The 20,351-nt window shown below is 36.1% G+C and overlaps 1 long non-coding RNA gene across 2 annotated transcripts in view; it reads right to left on the reverse strand.

Annotated features, from left to right (window-relative positions):
• LOC141498795 (uncharacterized) overlaps positions 1-6,547 on the reverse strand; it is a 158,403-nt gene extending 151,856 nt beyond the window's left edge. For both annotated transcript variants that reach the window (XR_012471703.1, XR_012471702.1), the window contains exon 1: positions 6,377-6,547. This is a non-coding gene — a long non-coding RNA (uncharacterized LOC141498795). The remainder of the gene's footprint in view (positions 1-6,376) is intronic.
• Positions 6,548-20,351: the final 13,804 nt, after the last annotated feature.

Here is a 20,351-nt window from a genome sequence, read left to right on the forward strand (position 1 = left end):
GTTAATTAATTGAGATAGCCCTTGGGTGTTTGTGTGAAAAAGTCTAGATAAGCATAATCACTTCATATGCCAAATCTCTTTCAGCAGGTACTTTTTTAAGGAAAATGGGGTAAAATTCCTACATGAGAAGAAATAACATTGACCATATATACTACAAAGAAAAACAATTACCTAATGAATTCCTGGATAACTTTCAGTCTGCTCTAAATTTATGAGTTTTTGCCACTAAAAACAGTCAGAAAAAAAAATGAGACATACAATATGTGATACAAAGCCACAACAATCCCATTGTGTACCAATTTTGACTGTAGCCAAATAATTATAATATCTTGCCAAAAACTTATTAAAATCATTGTTTTCCACAAGGGTTCTATCTTTCCTAACCCTCCAAAGAAACTTTAATATGTGTGATTTCTAACTCCAGTGACTGGCGTATTTTCATTATTTAAAATTTTTTTTTCCTACTCTGAACTATGCATGTGTGATCTGAAAGTTTAACCAATTAGTCAACCATCTTGAATACTCTCTGAGGGAAAGTATGAGAGAAATACAATTAAAAGCTACAGAGAAAAATTAGAAAGTATAAGACTTCACTAATTATATTCTCATCACTTAACTCCTCCCCAGCATCAAATGAGTAGAATCAAAATAGACCAATTCATTTATTGCAATTGATACAACAAAAATAGGAAAAAAGTGGTCTAGACATGTTCTCACTGGTTTAAGGAAATGTCCACAAGGAATATCCCTCTGAATACAGTCAGACTGGCAACTGTTTTGCAATTTTGCAAACCTGGTAGGTTACCTGGGACAATGGAAATATAGGTGACATGGCCAGGGTCCTTCAGTTAGCACATGTCAGAAGCAGACTTATTCTCAAACCGTCTGAGTCCGAGACTGACTTCTTTCTCCACTACAATAAGCTACCTCTTTTACAGAATTAGAAGTGTATAAACCAGCCTACTTCAATCATCGTATTTGCTGCAGGTCCTGAACCCCAGATCAAAGTGCATCTTCACACAACATGCAGTCATCCACCTTAGCCATTTTGCTATCATTCTTGTCTCACAGGTACCTGCCTCATCCCCACTTTTAAACCCCCCTGAACAAAATTCTCTTCTCTTATTACCACCCTCTATGGATTTTATCTTCTCCTACTGGATTGGAATGAGGGTAGGAACTGTCTCTTTTTTAAATGTGCATATTCCCACTTCTTAACACAGTTCCTATTCATTGGTAGACATGAATTTTTTTTTCAATCATTCAAGAGCCATAAAAGTAATACCCATGAGCTCTTAAAGTTCACAATCTTTTTTCCAGAGGGTGTCATCCCTGGGCTCACATGAACTGGATTGACATCAAGATGTTCTTATCCTCTCTGATTATATCTCCATTTAGAACCTCAAGAAAAAAAGTAGATGTTTAGCTTTGGCTTATGTTTCATATAATCAGAATTAACAATCTCTTCTAAGAAGATAGTTGATGTACAAAGTAGGTCAAGTATATAGGACAGCTATATCATTCTTCCACCAAAAAAGAAATGCTTAAAACATAAAAAGTCATAAGCATGTGTGGGCAAACACTTAAAATATGAAACAATAATCCATAACTCCCATTATACTCTCCTAGGAGGTTAGAACATTAAAGCAAAATTTATGTCTGGGGACTGCTGAGTAGGCATTTCCCTTTCACTTCAGATCTATAGCAACTCATTCAAAGTCCATATGTATGACTCATTACTCTTGTGATGGGCATTGTTAAAAGTTAAGTTGACTTGGAAATCCCCTTGTTCCCAGACTTGCTTATCAATCAGGGTTGGGGGAGGCTCTGACAGGAAAGGAGACATCAAGTCTAGTTTTTTGTATTACCTGCTCTACTACCTGCAAATTATCATAGTCTTGCTACCTTGGAGAGGAACTGAGATGTAAGGACCCAACCTCTTCAGATAGAGCTATCTGAATTGTCTTAAGCTTATCTATAAAAATTGTTGCCTCCTTGAAGCCTATCATTGATCTCCAGTGATAAGCCTATCATTGTTTTGTTCTTAACATTTTTATATAAACTCATTTTAATTCGTTTTGTCTTGAATTTTGACTCATTCATCAAGGTAAAAAACTCAAATGAAGAATTTTCCCTTCAACAGTCATTTACTCCAAAACTCAAAATTACCACTAAGATTAAGGACATTCATCTCAGCATTATTTTTCAATCACATGCTCAGGTAAAGAAATACAAAGCAGAAAAGATAGCCAACTCCTTGACCATGTCTTATGAAAAGTTTTACCACCTAATATGCCAGAAGTCTTCCTTATTTTACCTAACATTGCAAAGATACTAGTGAAGCACTCTGGTCAACTAATTATTTCTCACTCTCTCTTACCACATTAACCCATTCCATCTTTTATTTTGGTCATACAATTCCTTGATGACAATCTTAACTCTTCTTCTTTGAAGTCTTTCATTGGTTATATATTATAACCTACTCAGACCTACTTTGAGCCTTTCTTATACCTTTACTTTCCTTTAAGTTCATAATGCAGCAACAATGGTAAAATGTTTACATTAAAAAGATGAGCATTATTAGTGCCTAAGTTAAGTTTAGGATAAATAAAAAGATTTTTCAACTTCCAAAAAGAAATCTCATTAACTCTCCTTTTCAAATCTGGGTCTACCTCACTGTCTGTCTGGACTGGTATGTCCCACTATTGGATAAGTTTTATAAAATATCTATTCACATTCATGTTGAAATCTTTGCAATAGATATTCTTCATCTGTTTGGTTTTGCCTTTGTGGATGGACAGGTCAAACGTTTTGAAGTAATGAAAATCCTTTGAGAACACTCTGCAATCTAGGGCCAGATGCAATCAACAATGCTCCTAGCATCTAGATGACCTCATCATTCCTAGAGAATACCTTCTAAGAGGGCAGCTAAGTGGCTCAGTGGATAACACACTGACCCTGGATTCAGGTGGACTTCAAATCCAGCTTAGATATTTGATACTTACTAGCTAACTGTGTGACCTTGGGTAAGTCACTTAACCCCATTACCTTGCTAGAAAGAAAAGAAAAGAAAAAGAAATTATCTTCTCAATCCAGACTCTGTGCTAGATGTCTTCTATCACATTGGTGACTACTTTTGGCAAATATATATTTCCTTGTCCCATATGCCACCTGTTATTTATTATCAAAGCATTATTGAATAAGGTAATTTCTAAGATACAGGGTTATCTTCCATAGAATCTTGGGGACAACATATTGATATATCAATGGGAGATAACTTGTTGTAAAAGTCTACATTAGAAAAATGTTGATATTAATTCAGATCCATAGGTAATAATTAATAGCTTCTAAGTAAAGACACTGGATCATAAATATGTTATTAAATTTTAACAAATCAAGGATAATATTGAGGTATGTCCTGGAAATCTCATATTCCTTTATTTGGCATCACCTGTGTTTTGTAAAATCAATATTTTTAACTACAGCTGTGATTTTATTGGTAAAGAGAAGGTCCAGTGAGTCTACTCCCTCTATCAATGCAAGTCTGCAACTTATAGTCTAAGGGAATTGCCCAGGGACTTGCCCAGGATCAAATAACTAATATGTGAAAGAAGCATAACTGGAACCCAATTCTTTTTGATCCTAAGATCAGGTCTCTATTCCATTATACCATATTGTTTCTCAATAACTGTATTAATAATTCATGTCTCTACACCACTTTCTTCACAATACCTCTACAAGGTAAATAAAATTACTATCATTTCCAATTTTCAAATGATGAAGCCAAGACTCAGAGAAGCAAAGTGACCAATATATAGTCCAAATAAGAGGTATCAAAAACTTTGGCCAGCTGATCCCATAAGCCCATAAGAAACATTAATAGATTAAAGAAAATGAAATTGGGAAACGTTTAAAAAAATAAAAATACAATGAAACATAGAAGTTGTTAAGTTGTAGTATGTATATATGTATACATATATATATATATACAAATGCAAAACAATATGCAGCCCACAATGATCCCTTTGAGTTTGACACCACTGATAGATAAACTTGGAACCAAGATTAAATATAAATATAAATTAAATATAAATTTCCCTTGAGTGAGGAAATCTAGAATTATGAATGCAAAGAAAGTACTAGGATTCATTTCACCAAGATTTGATTTCCTTCAAAGTTCAAATGGAATAAGGATAACCTATATGTCATAAGGGCCTGTTCTTGCTTGAAGTTGGTATTTGGCTGTTTACAGCAAACTTTACAATTCTCCAGATCTTCACCAAGAAAAAAAAATCATAGCCAGAACTGTAAAACCACACAGGAAAAACCAAGTGGATGAAGAATATATATACTATCCAGGATGCAACATGTTCACTGGATTGGCAGCTCTTTTAATTATTTTGTCAGTTCTTATATCTTGGACAAAATGGGTGTATAATTTGGTAAGGGGAAGGAACTGGATCATATTTGGATGATTTCACAGAACTTTGAATTACCTCAAACTACTTCCTGTTGCACAAGTTTAATATTGTTAACACCAAAATTCTTCTGGCAACACATACACACAAGAATCGAATTTCAGGGAATTCAAAGAGAAATAGAGAGTTGCACACTGGATTGTAGTAATGCTATATTACCAGAAATAACAAAGACAGGAAATGGTATAAAATATGTCTTCAAGGAAATGTATGACTAGAAAAGGATGTGGGTTGGTCATAGAACGAGAGCAAAGTATAACTAGTCTAAGCATTGCACTCTTATCCACAACAGACTCACACAAAGGCCTTTCATAAGATTTCTGCTTCCCCATATCTAGACTCTACGTAAGGGACCAGATCAGAATCATTCACAGGCAGTTGAGCTGGGGTGGTTATGACTGAACTTGCAGAGAAAGTAGAAACATAAAAATGAAATCGCAGATTCATTGAAAGAACAGAAAAAGCTAAACCCACACACCTCCCCCCCAAAAAATAACAGCAAAATTTTTCTTTTGGGGAGAAGCAATTCAAATTAATTGATTTACCCAAGATCACACTGCTATTAATATCTTAGGCTGGAATTGAACTCAGATCTTCCTCACTCTAGAGCCACTGTACCATCAAACTGCTCCACAACAATAAAAGGTATGCTAATAAATCAAAATAACACATTCTCACTCATTTCACCTAGAAAATATAATTTGGGAAAATTAGCTAACAGCAATCTGACTCCCAAAACCCTCAATTTTCTCCTATAATATAAGGTGCACATCAATGTTATATCATCATTTTCAGGGAAATCATGTGGCAACAAAAATTGGTGACCAAGGAGGTCAAATGATGAAAGCACTTTTGAAAAGTTTGATGATGAAAAATATAGATTACAAAGAATGATTTGAAGAGTCTCAATGTAACTTACTGGTGTTCTGTCTACAATTGGAAACTTTATCATTGTTTCAATTTACAAGTTTTTGAGAGTGAATGCTTTTTTTTAACTCAGTTACATTATTTCTTTCACAGTTTCAGAGTTTGCACTCATCTCTCACCTTTTATTAAAAAGATCATTAGGTCATTTGTGAACTGTATGCAGAGATTCTGTTCTTGAATTTCTACCCTGGACATGTTCCTTCCAACTGGGCAAACTCAGAAGAAATAAGAAATTCTAGACAAAAATGATTCCTTACCATGGCCATGGTGAGAAGATAACTATTAATATGTTTTTAAAATGATAGAATAGAATACAACAGAATATAATAGAAATTTCATTATTGATGGGGAGCTCTAAGTTCATCCAGTCTAACTCAATATGCCCTACAACTCTGCCCAATCTCCTCTTGAAAAACCTATGTTTTCATCTTTTTAAAAAAGCATGCAGCAAAGAAAATATGAGTTCTCCAGTCAGCCTACTCTTTTGGAGAGCTCCAATTGTCAAAAAGTTTTTCATTCTATTAAACCAAAATTTTAGTTTCCTGCAATTTCCACACTGCCTTGAAATTTCTACTTTCTGGATCCAATCAAAATAAATCTAATGTCTCTTCTGTATAACAGCCCTCCAAAAACACAAAGACAACTCTTTTGTACCCTTTAATTTTCCTCTTCAACAGGCTAAAAATCCTCAGTTACTGCAAATGATTCTTAAATAGTGTGAGAGATTATCTCACTTTTGTTTTTGTTTTATCCACAACATGAAGTATAGTGCCTGGCAAACAGTAGATTCTAAATAAATACTTATTAATTGACTGAAGGATTGATAGACACATAATTTTAATTCCCTTAACCATTATTTACTCTTCTTAGGGTGCATTTCAGGTTGTCAAAGATCTTCCATGCCACTGAGAATTGAACACAGTATTTTAGACATGGTCTGAACAGGGAAGAGAGGACAAAAGAATTGCTACCTTGTGAGGGTCCAGCCTCCGCAGGGTCCTTGGAATTTGACAGGAGGGATAGAGTCGGCGAAATGAGTTGAGTCAACAAGTGGGTAAAGGCAGGAGCAGGTTGACTGACTGTCAGCTGCTTAGATTTATTTTTATAGTCTCAGAATCATATGAAACAAGCAAACTAAAATCATTTCCTTGGTTACAAAGGTATACAATTTTCATCATTAATCACATAGTTCATATGGTTACAAGTTTGATCATGTAGTGGTTACAAGTGTGATTATCAATCATGTAATTAATTTTTCTTGTCCCTGCTCAGACGATGATGACCTCAACCTGCCTGTTGCCTAGTTTGTTGCTGCATAGTAAAGTTATTGATTAAACACAACTTTCCTTAGAATAATCTTTGATATAATTTGTTTAATGGAATGCTTCTATGTTTTTGTTACCGCATATGTAATGTTTTCGATATGCTCCCTTGACAACCTATAGTGAGGGTAGCTGTGCTTGTCCACCTGTCTGTTGACTCCTTCAATAACTAATTTTCCTTTCAGCCCTTGTTGGCAGACGCTACGGTTTCTATGACTTTTTATTCTTTGCCAATAAACTAAGGCTGTTAGAGTTCACATATTGGTTACCTATACTAACTATTCTCTCACCATCTTTATCATATATTCCTGTGTATGATAAGGGGGGCAAAACTGTTAATTTCCCTGGAATTCTATCTGACCCATCTTGTATCTGGTTTCCCCATATATATTCTGACATCTCCCTGGAACTCCCAGTGCTGTGTCTTCCAAAGATTTCATAATGCTGAAGCCTTTTGTATGTCTCAGGGAGAGGCAGTCCTGTTAAATTTGGACAGAGTTCACAATCTGTTTTATTCAAGGAATTTCTCTGAAATCCTTCCTTTATAGTCATTCCACTATTAGGATGAGTAAGTTTTGCAATCAATAATAGACCTATAAATATGGGTATACATGGAATCCCTATATATATTGAAGAAGGAAATGTTGTTCCATCAGGCAGTGTGACTGCCCTGAGTCTTCTTACCATAACTGTGTCAAACAGCTTAGAGACCCTGGCTCCCAACACCTTATTCTATAGAAGAGAAAACCAAAGTACAAAATAGTGAAATTTCTTGCCCAAGTTATGTGACTGATCAAGTCACTCAACTTCTTGCTGCCTCAAGAAACTCTCTATGATTTTAATTTGCAAAAGATATATTTACTAATTTGCATGAATAGAAAAAGGCTCTCAATGGGTTCTGACTGTATTAATGAGATAAGAGCAAGCATGAATCTGGTCCCCCTCTCCCCCCTCTCTTTTTTATTTTTAGGGTTTTTTGCAAGGCAATGGGGTTAAGTGGTTTGCCCAAAGCCACACAGCTAGGCAATTATTAAATGTCTGAGACCAGATTTGAACTCAGGTACTCCTGACTCCAGGGCCAGTCCTCTATCCACTGTGCCACCTAGCTGCCCCCCTTTTATATTTAATTCTACTAGTGATCTAATAAGATTTCCTGAGAATCTGCAAGGTTATATCTTGAGTTTACAAAGAAGAATAACATGGGATACCTATCTTCAAAGAACATACCAATTTGGTATGATGAAAAAAATAAATAAGAATGAGGAAAATGAGCATCAATAAAGGTTGTCTCACTAATAAGCCTTGTACCCTTAGATAGATCATAACCACTTTGGTCCTCAGTTTCCTCCTTGATAAAATTATCATGCTTGCTGAGAGCATGATAAATTTCAAGGAGTTTATGAATATGTGTATGTTTTAAATATTCTTTATTGCTCAGTTCTTTCAGTCATGTCTGACTCTTTGTGACCCCATTGGGGATTTTTCTTAGCAAAGATACTGGAATGGTTTGCCATTTTCTTCTGCAACTCATACAGATGAGGAAACTGAGGTAAATTAGATTAAATGACTTGTCCAGGGTCACACAACTAGTGTCTGAGGCCAGATTTGCACTTAGGAAGACTCCTGTCCAGGCATTCAATCCATTGTGCCACCAAGCTACACCCCTCCCCCACAACTGTATTTCAATATAATTGATTTTTGTAAGTCTGTATATTTTACTTAATTTAAATACATTATTCAGAGAAGGAAGACTAGACAATCAAAAAAGGCCAACACAAACACACACACACACACACTCACGAACACACATGGTCAAAACCTCGAATTAGAAGATCTTTAAGGTTCCATTTCTCTAGTTTAAATCTAGTTAAGAAATGAAAAGGAAACTTTCTATTATGAATTTTGAAATGTTGTTTTGAAACTAATTTTTTTGTTTGTTTGTTTTAGAACACCATTTCCTACTCTGGTTTGAAAATTTTTGTTCATTACATATCAGGAAATACTTCAGATGGGTCCCTAAATGTATCTTTAGTTCAAGCCCTTCTATATGTTGGCCTGATATTTTAACTTCGCTATTATTTCCCTTTCATTTTTGGCATTCCTAAGAAAGGCAGAGTGACATAGTGAGTGAATTGTCATGAGAAATACTTGGGATTGAATCTTAGTACTTATTAGCAAATGATTTCACTTTTATTAGTCAAATGACATCAATTTTTAGAACCAGTATATTCATTTGTAAAATAGGGGTAATAATAACATCTATTGTACCTACTTACAGTGTTGTTGAATGATAATGTATTTAAACTACTTTAAAAACTTTAAAGATCTATACAATTTTTATATATGATAATATACTGAATTCTCCTGTGGGCCCAATCAAGAGTAGATGATGAGGTATTGTTGTTGAGATGTTTCTGTTATGTTTGACTCTTTGTGACCCCATTTGAAAATTTCTTTGCAAAGATACTGTAATAATTTGTTGTTTTTTTCCTCAAACTCATTTTATAGATGAGAAACTGAAGCAAACAAGGTAAAATGACTGACTTGCTCAGGGAAACAACTAGTACATGTCTGAGGTCAGATTTGAATTCAGAAAGATGAGTCTTCCTGACTCCAGGCTCAGCACTTCATCCACTGCATCACCTAGTTGTCCCCAATGAGGAGGACTTTTTTTTTTAATATCAGTCACAATACATTATCAGTTCTTCCTTTGAAAAAAATAGCTTCTCCCCTTCGATTCCAAATTCATCAGCTTTCTAGATTACCAGAAACTTGCCTTCCAATTCCTATCTGCTACATTATAGTCTACATACTATTGCCAGGCTAATTTACAAACAACACTTTTATCATTCACTTGATGGAACACCTACAATGACTTCTGTAGTCCAGATGGTTGGACTTTAATCAGGATTCTGGAATGGTAAATGGAGGGAAGAATAGTATAAAGAAGGAAGAAAATTCAGTATCATACATGTACATCAAATGATTAATCTGATGCTTTGGTATGATTTGCTCCCTCTTTTCCCCACCTTTTTGTCTTACAAATCTTAGTTCTATTTAGGAATGATACTAATGGATTTAAGTTTTGGTAGGACTGATTCAGGCTGAAAATTGGTCCCTGGAAGATATCATATTTTATAACAGTTGTTCTTTACATTATTATGTTAGAGGCATGTTTTAAGTAGAAAATAACTTTCCAACTATTTAAAACACCAGGTCTGGAGTCAGGAAAACCTGAGGTCAAATTAAGCCTTAGATACATACTAGCTGTATGATCTTGGGCAAGTCACTTAAAATTTTGTTTACCTTAGTTTCTTCAACTGTAAACTGAGGATAATAATAGCAACTACTTCCCAGGGTTTATGTGAAAAATCAAATGAGATATATTTATAAGAAGTGCTTAACACAGTATTTAACATTATTAAACAGGTGTTTAATAAATACCTTTATTCCTTTCTCTTCCCTTGCCCATGTGACATCAACCCTATATTCATTAATTCATTCAATAAATATTTATTAAGCACCTACTATGTGTCAAAAATTGTGTTGTGTTGGGGATACATAAAGAGGCAAAAGTCAGTCCCTGAGCTCATACATCCTAATGTTCTTGATTTTATTTTGTATATCTTCAATATAGCTAAGCCATGAGTACAGAACTGAATTAAAAGGTACAATACCAGTAAAGACACAGAGATAAATTATACAGTTGACCAAAAACCCCAACTCTATTCAATGAGACTTTGCAAAAAAGAGGGGGAAAGACTTGTAGTTAAGAGAATGCTGAGGTTTTTAGTCAACTGTGCTCTGCCATTTAAATATTGGACAGTTAATGTTATGTAACTTTGCAGTCATTGAATGTGCTCTAGGGATTTTCTGATATATGCTTCTTTGTTTTTTTTTCTCTCTCTTTCTCCATATATATAATTATATTCTATTTATCTATCTATCATCTATCTGTCTGTCTCTCTGTTTTTCTATCTATCTATCTATCTATCTATCTATCTATCTATCTATGACTATAGAGGAAGATCCAAAAATTATGTGTGTGTATAGACCAAAAATGTGCACATACATACATGTTTATGTGTATATATATGCATGTGTATCCATGCAAATAAATATACATATACATATAGATATATGCTACATTACACATACATATGCATAATATATGTATATAAATTTTGTATGATAGCAATAGAAGCTATTAATCTTCTTTAGAATACCTCAGCACACAAAATTGACTTCTATATGGAAGGGTGATTGATATTCTTATCTTTTGATAATAAATATATGATACTTTCTGAGAAGGAAGATATTATTAGGCTTTCATCAAACAGGAAGTTAATAAAAATCCTTTTGCTAGTAATATAAAGCCCACTGTGAAGAACTTGAGTCAATAATTAAGGTTCTTATCTGAACCCAATTGGTTTTGCTGGGAAGCTAAAGGTCATCTCATTCATAACTCTTCTGTTGTTCCTTTTATTAATACTATTCACTCTTTCTCTTTCTCAGTTCATCTAACTTGTGCTTTCTTCATGTTAGGCTTCTTTCACAATATAAACAATCAGAAATTTTTCACATTCTCTATCTTTGGGATATTATTACAGAGTTGGACATAGATTCATAAAAATATTAGACACTGTCTAAGGATGACCTTGAGCGAATCACTTGGCTGCTATTTGCTTCAGGATCCCCAATTGTAAAATGGAGATTACTATAGTACCTCCCCCTTTCAGCATTGTTGGGAAGATTAAATTGAGTTATTATTTGTAAAGTGCTTAGTTCATTGTCTTGCTCCTAGTAGGAAATTGATAAATACTTGTTCCCTTTTCCCCTCTCCATTCAATAATCTCTTATTTCTCAAATCTCTGGGATACTTGGGCCAAGTGCATAGCTACTTTATTTATCATAGATAGGTAAGGAATGGTGTTTTATTCATTAGTGATAAGACTGAAAGAATTTTCCAGTTGATGTAGTCCATAGAACCATTTTTGATTTCTATTGAATTGTTTATTTTATTTCTTGTGTCATTTGGATTACCTCTATTGTCTTAAGTTTTTTGGCTTTTAATTTTTATTTAGAATACTAAGAATTTCTGAAATACAGTTGTTTTCTCAGTTCTGTTCTCTTTCTTTTTAATTGCCTTTAATAGAGTGAAATTATGTGATTGTTATTAATATGAGATTTAAAAATAGGTAGCATACTCTTATCATGATACTTCTAATTAGTGCCAAAGGCCAAATGTACATGGGAATTGTCAAAGCAAAGAATAGTTCCATTGGGGACTTAAATTTTAGCATTAACCAATTGAAATTCACATTTCTGAGTAATGCCCCTGAATAGACATTTACAATATGGGATGTCTGGGTCATATTGAAAATTTAGAAACTATTTATAACTTGACTGTAAAAAAAAAGAAAATAATTTTAAAGAGAAAGACACTAGAATTGACAAACACTACTATGAGCATCTTCTGTGGGATGATAGGGAAATATTCAAAGGATAAATTACTGTTTTTAAGACACCATCTGAAACAATCTCAGGGAAAAATTATCTTATGAATTACTTCTGTCTCAGTGTTTATGGCAAGAAAATATCTATTTAATTTTAAGATAAGCAGAAGTAGTATTTCATTCAGTGGTGGCAAAATTGGCCAATAATAAATAATTTCCTAGGCTATTAACAAAGAAGAAAAAGAATATTAACTTTTAAAGATGCTCTCAGTCATGGCATCCTGTCAAGCAGGCTTTAATATGATATATTTTAAGCAACATATGAAATCAGATAAAACACATAGTACTCATGATTATCTAGAGTAGCTTCTATGGGGAAAACTATGAATTGTAAATTAGAATCCTGGTCAGAGGAAACTTTATTTAGAATAATAGTTTTGGGAAGATTCTTATAGAAAAATTCCTTTGAATAAAACAGGAAATAGGTCTTTGTTTCATTCCCTTTTTATTTAAGTTCTCTTCCAATTCCAAACCCATTTTTGGCAGAGTGGGGAAAATATATAGATCTATATAGTTAGAGGTCCTAATTTCTTTGTTTTGGGCTAAATTTAGTTCAAATCTATTTCTACCTGTGTAACCCTGGGTAAATCATTTCACTTTTGGGTACCTCAGTCTATTCATTTATATAAATTGGAATCTATTGTCTCTAATGTCTCATCTAGTTCCAAATTTTGATATTATGATATCTAGTCTGTTTAGGGACTATTGTGTGTTGGAGCATTGTAAATTTTCTTCACCTGGTGTCCTTGAGCATCAGGGCCTTGTTTTATTAAGTGCCACAGGAGTGGCAGTGGATTAGAGACTGGGAGGGATATTTAAGTAGTTGTGTTTTGGTGAATAAATGGAGACCTTGGTGTATAGGGAGAAACTTGTCTTCCTTGTCTCTCCTTGTCTCCCACCCCTCCAGTGCTCACCTGGGGAAAGATTGAGGGGGTCCAGAAAGGGACTCAACATATTGGCATTCAAACTGGGACTAAACATATGGCACCTGTACAGGGACAGGAAGGTGGAGTTATTTGAGAGAAGTCTGGGGTAAGGAACAGCAGATACAAGCAAGGAAAAATTCCAGGTGACATCAGAAAGACTTTGGAGAAGGTAGCAAGTTTACCATGGGGCTGATGTTAAGGAAGTTAGTACAAGGAGGTGTGGAGGAGGGGCGGCTAGGCGGCGAAGTGGATAAAGCACCGGCCCTGGAGTCAGGAGTACCTGGGTTCAAATCTGGTCTCAGACACTTAATAATTACCTAGCTGTGTGGCCTTGGGCAAGCCACTTAACCCCATTTGCCTTGCAATAACCTAAAAAAAAAAAGATTCTTAGGAGGTGTGGAGGAAATGGAAGGTAAAGAGAAAGTGTATTCAAATCCATGGCCTGAGGCAGGAGAAATAAAGGAATATTATCAAGAACCCCCTAGGATCAACCCTACAGCACCTAGGGAAGGTGTACAGCAGTACAAAAGGTCATTGAAAAAAGCAAAAGATCAGGGAGACAGTTTAATGGATCTAGGAGTTGAGTTTCAGTCATATTCTATTATTGAGAAGCCAGATACTTTAAATCCAGGAAACCTTAGGCGAAGAAGACAAAAGCCACTAGATATAAAAGCAGCCAGAGATTTAAAGAAGTCAGTGGGGAATATGGGCCAAGATCACCTTTTGTTTGGGTACAATTGGATACTCTTGCACATTCCATATTAACACCTAATCATTAGAAGCAGATAGAGCATGTTTATCACCTGGACAATCTGTTTTTTGGATGATGGATTTATAGAACAGTGTAGACAGATGGCTTTGAGGCATGCACAAGATCCCAATGCCACCACAAATTATGAATAATTAAGTGGTACAGGTCAATTTTTCAACAATGCAGACCAACTATATTATGGGTTAGAGACATATGAAAGAATTGCTACCTGTGTAAAGAATGCTTGGGTACGTATTCTAATACAAAATGATAAGAAAGAACCATTTGCACCTATTACACAAAGAAATAATGAGGCTTTTGTAGATTTCTTTGCCCAGTTACAGGAGGCAGTAGGAAGAATTTTAGGAGATATAGCAGAAATAGATGTATTAATAAAATAATCAGCACGGGATAATGCAAATGCTGATTTTCAGAAAGCAATGATTGACTTAAGAAGGGATGCTACCACTGAGGAAATGTGACAGTGTAGGATCTCAAGTTTATCATACAATTAATGACAGAGTCATTTGCTAATATGCACATGAGAAATAAAGAGAAATGGACTTGCTTTGTTTGTGGAAAACCTGGACATTTAAAGAAAGATTGTTGGAGTGCCCAAGGAACTAAACCCAGAATAGTCAGGGCATATCATCCTAAAACTCCATGCCCAAAGTATGAAAAGGCAGGACACTGGGCATCAGAATGTAGACAAGAAAATTTAAATGGGGAAAGGAACCCTCTCCCCCCCCCCCCGGCCCCCCTCAAAAACAATCATGGGGTATGACAATTCAGGACCAGCAGGAGATGGAATGGAAAAACCAGTATGCAGCTTTGGCAGCAAGCCAACCCATATCGAACTATTGACAGTCAAAAGTGCTGGGAAATTTAGGGTGCTTTCATATGATTCTACTAAAGTACCTATTCACTCTTTATGATTAATGAATGAGAAGTTTGCAATCATTTTGGCTCCACCTATTTCAGAATATACTCACATATTAGTAAAGCGTGTGAGTGGGGAAATTTTTTCCATTGCAATAATGAATGCTAATGATGATGGTAGCTACATAAATCAGAACCAATGCATAGCCCAGTTGAGTATTTTTTCAAGATCTGGTATAAATAGGAAGGAAAGGGAGTTGAAAAAGGGGCTAAAACAGAGAAACCACAATGAAATTATGTTTACAATTATGATTTCTTCTGAAAAACTTCTTTGTGTTATCCAAGTGGAAGGAATTGCTTTCCTAGGCTTGATTGATACTGGGGCAGATTGGAGTGTGTTCTCCATTAAGAACTGGCCACAAGCTTGGCCTAAACAGGCTGCTTATACTAACCTAGTAGGCATTGGAGGTAGACAGAAAACAGAAATTTCTTCTCAAGCCTTGAAATGGAGAAAAGAAGATAAAGCAGGGACTGTCACTCCTTTTATAGTTGAAGGACTCCCCACAATATTATGGGGAAGAGATATCTTATGTCAATTAGGAGCTAGAATTAGCACAGATTAGATTGGGGCTGCTGTTGAGTTGGGAAATGGAATCTCTGAGGCAGCACCTCAGGGGGACCTAGCTTCCTCAAGCAGCAGTCCTCTGCAGAGTGCCAGCACCTTCAACAGGATGCAGAGAACCTGCTTGCCATTCTTTTTGGCCACTGCTGCCTGCCTGACTGCACTATGCCCATCATGCATGACCATGATGCAGACCCTGATGCTGACTTTGACACAGACTCTGATGCAGACCCTGACACCTAGGGATGAATTTCCAGAAGCCACACTGAGTTTCACTTTCCAGCATACAGTCAGGCATGCATGCCTCAGTCATTGCTCCGGCACCAGAGGACTGTGAATTGAACAATCTGTTGAAAGCAAAAATGTCACATGCTATTGGACAGTTTGTAATGGTGTTGACTACTGTTTAGAAAATGCAACAACTCCATATTGTACTGTTGTCAACAATTCAAGTAATTGTAAATGCTTTCTCTCATTCTCTGCTGCTCCCACCCTCTGCAGAGGGAGGGGGGAGGGAGAAGGGAAATCTTCCTTTTTAGAACTTTGAAACTCAAGCTTATGTCTCAGATGGAATGCAGGCTTTGCTACAAGGACAATACCCCTCCAAAATCTTATTCTAGAATAAAGGGACCCCCATGCCTTCTTCCTGGTTTGGGAGGAAGGGGAGGGGTTGAGCAATGACTATGTTTTTCAATAGGTTATTGATTGGGAAACTTTGTGGCTCAGTTATGAGAAAAGGGGAAGAAGATTTTTTTCCTGGGACTAGGGAATTCAGATTTTTCTCTTTCGAATGAAGCCTGTGCCTATGGCTAATATTTTAGTGTGGTATATGTATATGTGTATTTAAACATCTATAGGACATTTTACATCTCTCTACTGGCCTGGAGAGGAGGGAAAATGTTTCTATATTCTGAGATATGGGTATTAGCCAGGATATCAATCTCAGCTTGGGAAAGAGAGTTGTTTATGTGTTTGTGTTAGTATCTAAACTGTGTGTGTGTGTGTGTGTGTGTGTGTGTGTGTGTGTGTAATTAAAATCTGAAATAGTTAAATGTTACCTGAGTTAAAAGTTACTCCTTTTAGTTTGGATTTTGAATTTGATTTCTTTGAAAGTTTTTTTGGCAAAAGAAAAATCTTTGTAATCTTTGTCTGTAAGTTGGGGATAAAATGTTTTTCAAGGAATTTAGGAATATTAGTTTTTACTATTGTTTAATTGACATTTGTTTATACTATTTTTGAACTTTTGTTTACAATTTATGTGGCATTCATTATATAATAACTGCTTCAAAAAAAAGACAAGAAGAGGGATATGTTAGGGACTGTTATGTGTGGGAGCACTGCAAATTATCTTCACCTGGCATCCTTGATCATCAGAGCCTTGTTTTACTAAGTGCCACAGGAGTGGAAGTGGATTAGAGACTGGGAGGGATATTTAAGCACTTGTGTGCTTAAATGGAGATCTTGGAGACCTTGGTGTATAGGGAGAAACTTGTCTTTCTTGTCTCTCCTTGTCTCCCACCCCTCCAAGGCTCACCTGGGGAAAGATTGAGGGAGTCCACAAAGGGACTCAACATAAGAGTCTGGAATGGGACTTAACACTAGTCATAATCAGAACTATCCATATCAAGAAGAATGAGGTACATAAGTTGGTATCCTTAAACAGACCAATGGAAGAAGCTTCACTTGCCTCCTGCAAAGCACCAGTATCAGCATATGAGAAGCCCAGATCTATTTTGAAGTTCTAAGCACTTTCTTATACTGGACACTGGAAGGAAAATTTATGAATCAGAAGTTCAATGGAAAAAAAAATCCACCACCATCATCACAACAAAAAAGACAATGAGTTGCTCAATCTCCAAGAAACCTGAAATTCTTATTTCATCCAATCTTGGTAGTGGTATATCTTTTCTACCTCTCCCATTTACTTTCTTTACTTAAGAAAAGTTGCATATTGAAAACCCAATGTGTACAAATTTCAACTTTATTTTATCCATTTTTCTTAAGACAGACCTTGAGAATGAGAGGGTAAAGATAAAAATGTTATAAGAATCTCCAAAGGGGTAACAAACAATTCATTTGAACTACCCCTTTAAAACAAAAAGAAAAAAGGAATCAAGCTGAAGAGATTGCACAGACCCTTAAGTCGCTAGAGGATTCCAGAAAACAGGAAACATTGGGTAAAAATATGGGAAAGAACTGCAGGTGGAAATGTTTGTGGTTTAATTGAAGCCATGCCTCTGAATCCCTGGGACTCTGGCTCCTGTCATGTGATTCTGAAGAACTGGGAAGCAAAAGAGTAATCTGACCATTTCTCACCTTTCAATGACTTGCAAGTTAACACCCTAGTGCTCTCTGTGTGTGTGTGTGTGTGTGTGTGTGTGTGTGTGTGTGTGTGTGTGTGTGTTCTGGAGATACAAAAATTCTGGAACTTTTTTCTTTTTTGTAGTGATGTCTCAAAATCATCAAATTTCTGCACCACAGCCTAGGAGACAGTTGTTCACAAAATAAGAAAGCTGTTCCTTTAGATAACCTATCAGTTATTTGGGTGGGGGGGCTTGATCCTTTTTCTGGTTACATACTGTTTTTTTTTGTTTGTTTGTTTAGGTTTTTGCAAGGCAAACAGGGTTAAGTGGCTTGCCCAAGGCCACACAGCTAGGTAATTATTAAGTGTCTGAGACCAGATTTGAACCCAGGTACTCCTGACTCCAAGGCCAGTGCTTTATCCACTACGACACCTAGCCACCCCTTACATACTATTTTATTAATTACTGTTAACCTCTGGTATTGCAAACTTAATCCTTGAGAGACATATCTGTCTACTTGGAACATGTCTGTTTGGCAAAAAACATGTTTTGAGGAAACAACAGTGTCATTGTCCAACTTTTCAAGTCTCTAATTCTGATCAATTAAAAACACTTTTTTAGAGGATTAAGTATGAAGTTGAGCTGATCAAATTTCAGCCCTGGAAGATTTTTAATAAGGTCAGGTTATAAATTTTTTAAAACTAAAGGTGAGGGATGTGTGGTGATAATGGCAATGACAATTTGGGCCAGATTAATGGTGGGGGAATCCATATTGTGACCTCTAGCCTCCAACTAACTGAGCTCTTTCATAGACTAAATTATAATATATAAAACTGAGACTTGATTGCTGTGGCTTTGCTATTAATCCAGTTGGCATCAATGGCCAAGATCTCAGAACATAAGTACTGTAATTCTAAGTGGAATACAATTACAGTCTACATTAATAGAATCACCATCCAAAAGATGTGAGATCTGGCCACATCTGGGGTGCCATGTTCAATTCTGGATACCACATTTCATTAAGGACATTGACAAAGGTGTGCATTCAGATGAGAATAAACAGGATGTCAGGGGACTCAAAACTGTCAAGTGAGGAATTGTTGAAGGATTTGTTTATGTTCAGCCAATGTTCATTTTCAAGTATTGATTAGGATCTTACTATCTTTCAGACAGCTAGGTGACCCCAGTGGAGTAAGGAAGGCTCATCTTCCAGAATTCAAATCCAGCCTCAGACACTTAGCAATTATATAATCCTTGGCAAGTCACTCAAACCCATTTGCCTCAGTTTCCTCATCTGTAAAATGAGCTGCAAGAGGAAATGCCAAACTACTCCAGTATCTCTGCCAAGAAAATCCAAATGGGGCCACGAAGAATCAGATATGATTGAAAAACAACCGAAGAATGACAAATTTCCAGGCACTATCCTAAACACTGGGAGGTTCTAACCAATGGGGTAGACAACATGGAAATAACTAAGTTTGTGTGTTCTTTGTCCTTTATCCTTAAAGAAGACCATGACATCAGGGAGGTGATGCCATGACATGCACATAGATTAGATTCAAATGAAGGGGTATTGTGCTAGGTTACCGGTCTTTCTTCTCTGAAGCCATCTGGATCCAGTGACCAGAGACAGATCAGGATGCTTGGAGATGGCTCTGGACATGAGATCATTACCAAGACCACACAGATAGTAAAGTGTCAAGGGACTGAGGCCAGATTTGAACTCAGCTTTTCCTGATCCAGGGCTGGCACTCTATCCACCACCTAGCTTGTCTCCAAGATGATCTGCAGCCGAAATGACTTCAAGAGAACAGGATAGCTGTCTTCACTTACTTGAATTGCTATCATGTGGAAGAACGTGGGACTTGTCTTCCTCAGAGGGCCGAACTAGGGCCAATGAATAGAATTTGTAGAAGAATAGTTCAATATAAGGAAAACACTTCCTAATAAATAGAGTTGTACCAAAATGGAATGCTCTTTCCCCATCAGTAATTATCTTCTAGCAGAGACTAAGTAAATGTTCATTTGTTGGAGATGTTTGTAAGATACAAGTTTGTCTAGAAAACATTTGAGTTCCTATTCAACATTGAAATTTTATGAAATAGGGAATTAAGACTGCCTCACTCCCCTCTGGATACTCCATGGGGTTTTGTGGAATCCTAAGCAGGTCAGCTTCTCATCTTTAGACTTTTGCTTCTTTTTTATGGTATTCCCCTTTATTCTCTCTTTTGGTTTTTATTTTTCAAGGAATTGTGGTTAAGTGATTTGCCCAGGGTCACATAGTTAATATGTGTTAAGCATTTGAGGATGGATTTCAACTCAGATCCTACTGACTCCAGGGCTGGTGCTTTATCCTCTTCATAACCTAACTGCCATCACTTTATTTTTATTGGGCTCAATATATTAAATTGATATTATTTTCTTTTTTGACATTGTTATTAGATTTGTACATTTAATGGAATGCCAGAGAAGTTTCTGTTTTCCTGGCTGACTATTCCTTTTCTGGGACCACTGAGAGACTCCATCAAGCTTATTTAACTTTCAGTTGACCTTACTTTCTGGACTTCAACTCCTTGCGAGTAGCCATCTCCTCATGAGATGCTTCTGCCTGGACTCTTCTGCTCCTA

This window comes from Macrotis lagotis, chromosome X (assembly GCF_037893015.1).
Source record: "Macrotis lagotis isolate mMagLag1 chromosome X, bilby.v1.9.chrom.fasta, whole genome shotgun sequence".
NCBI lineage: Eukaryota > Metazoa > Chordata > Mammalia > Peramelemorphia > Peramelidae > Macrotis > Macrotis lagotis.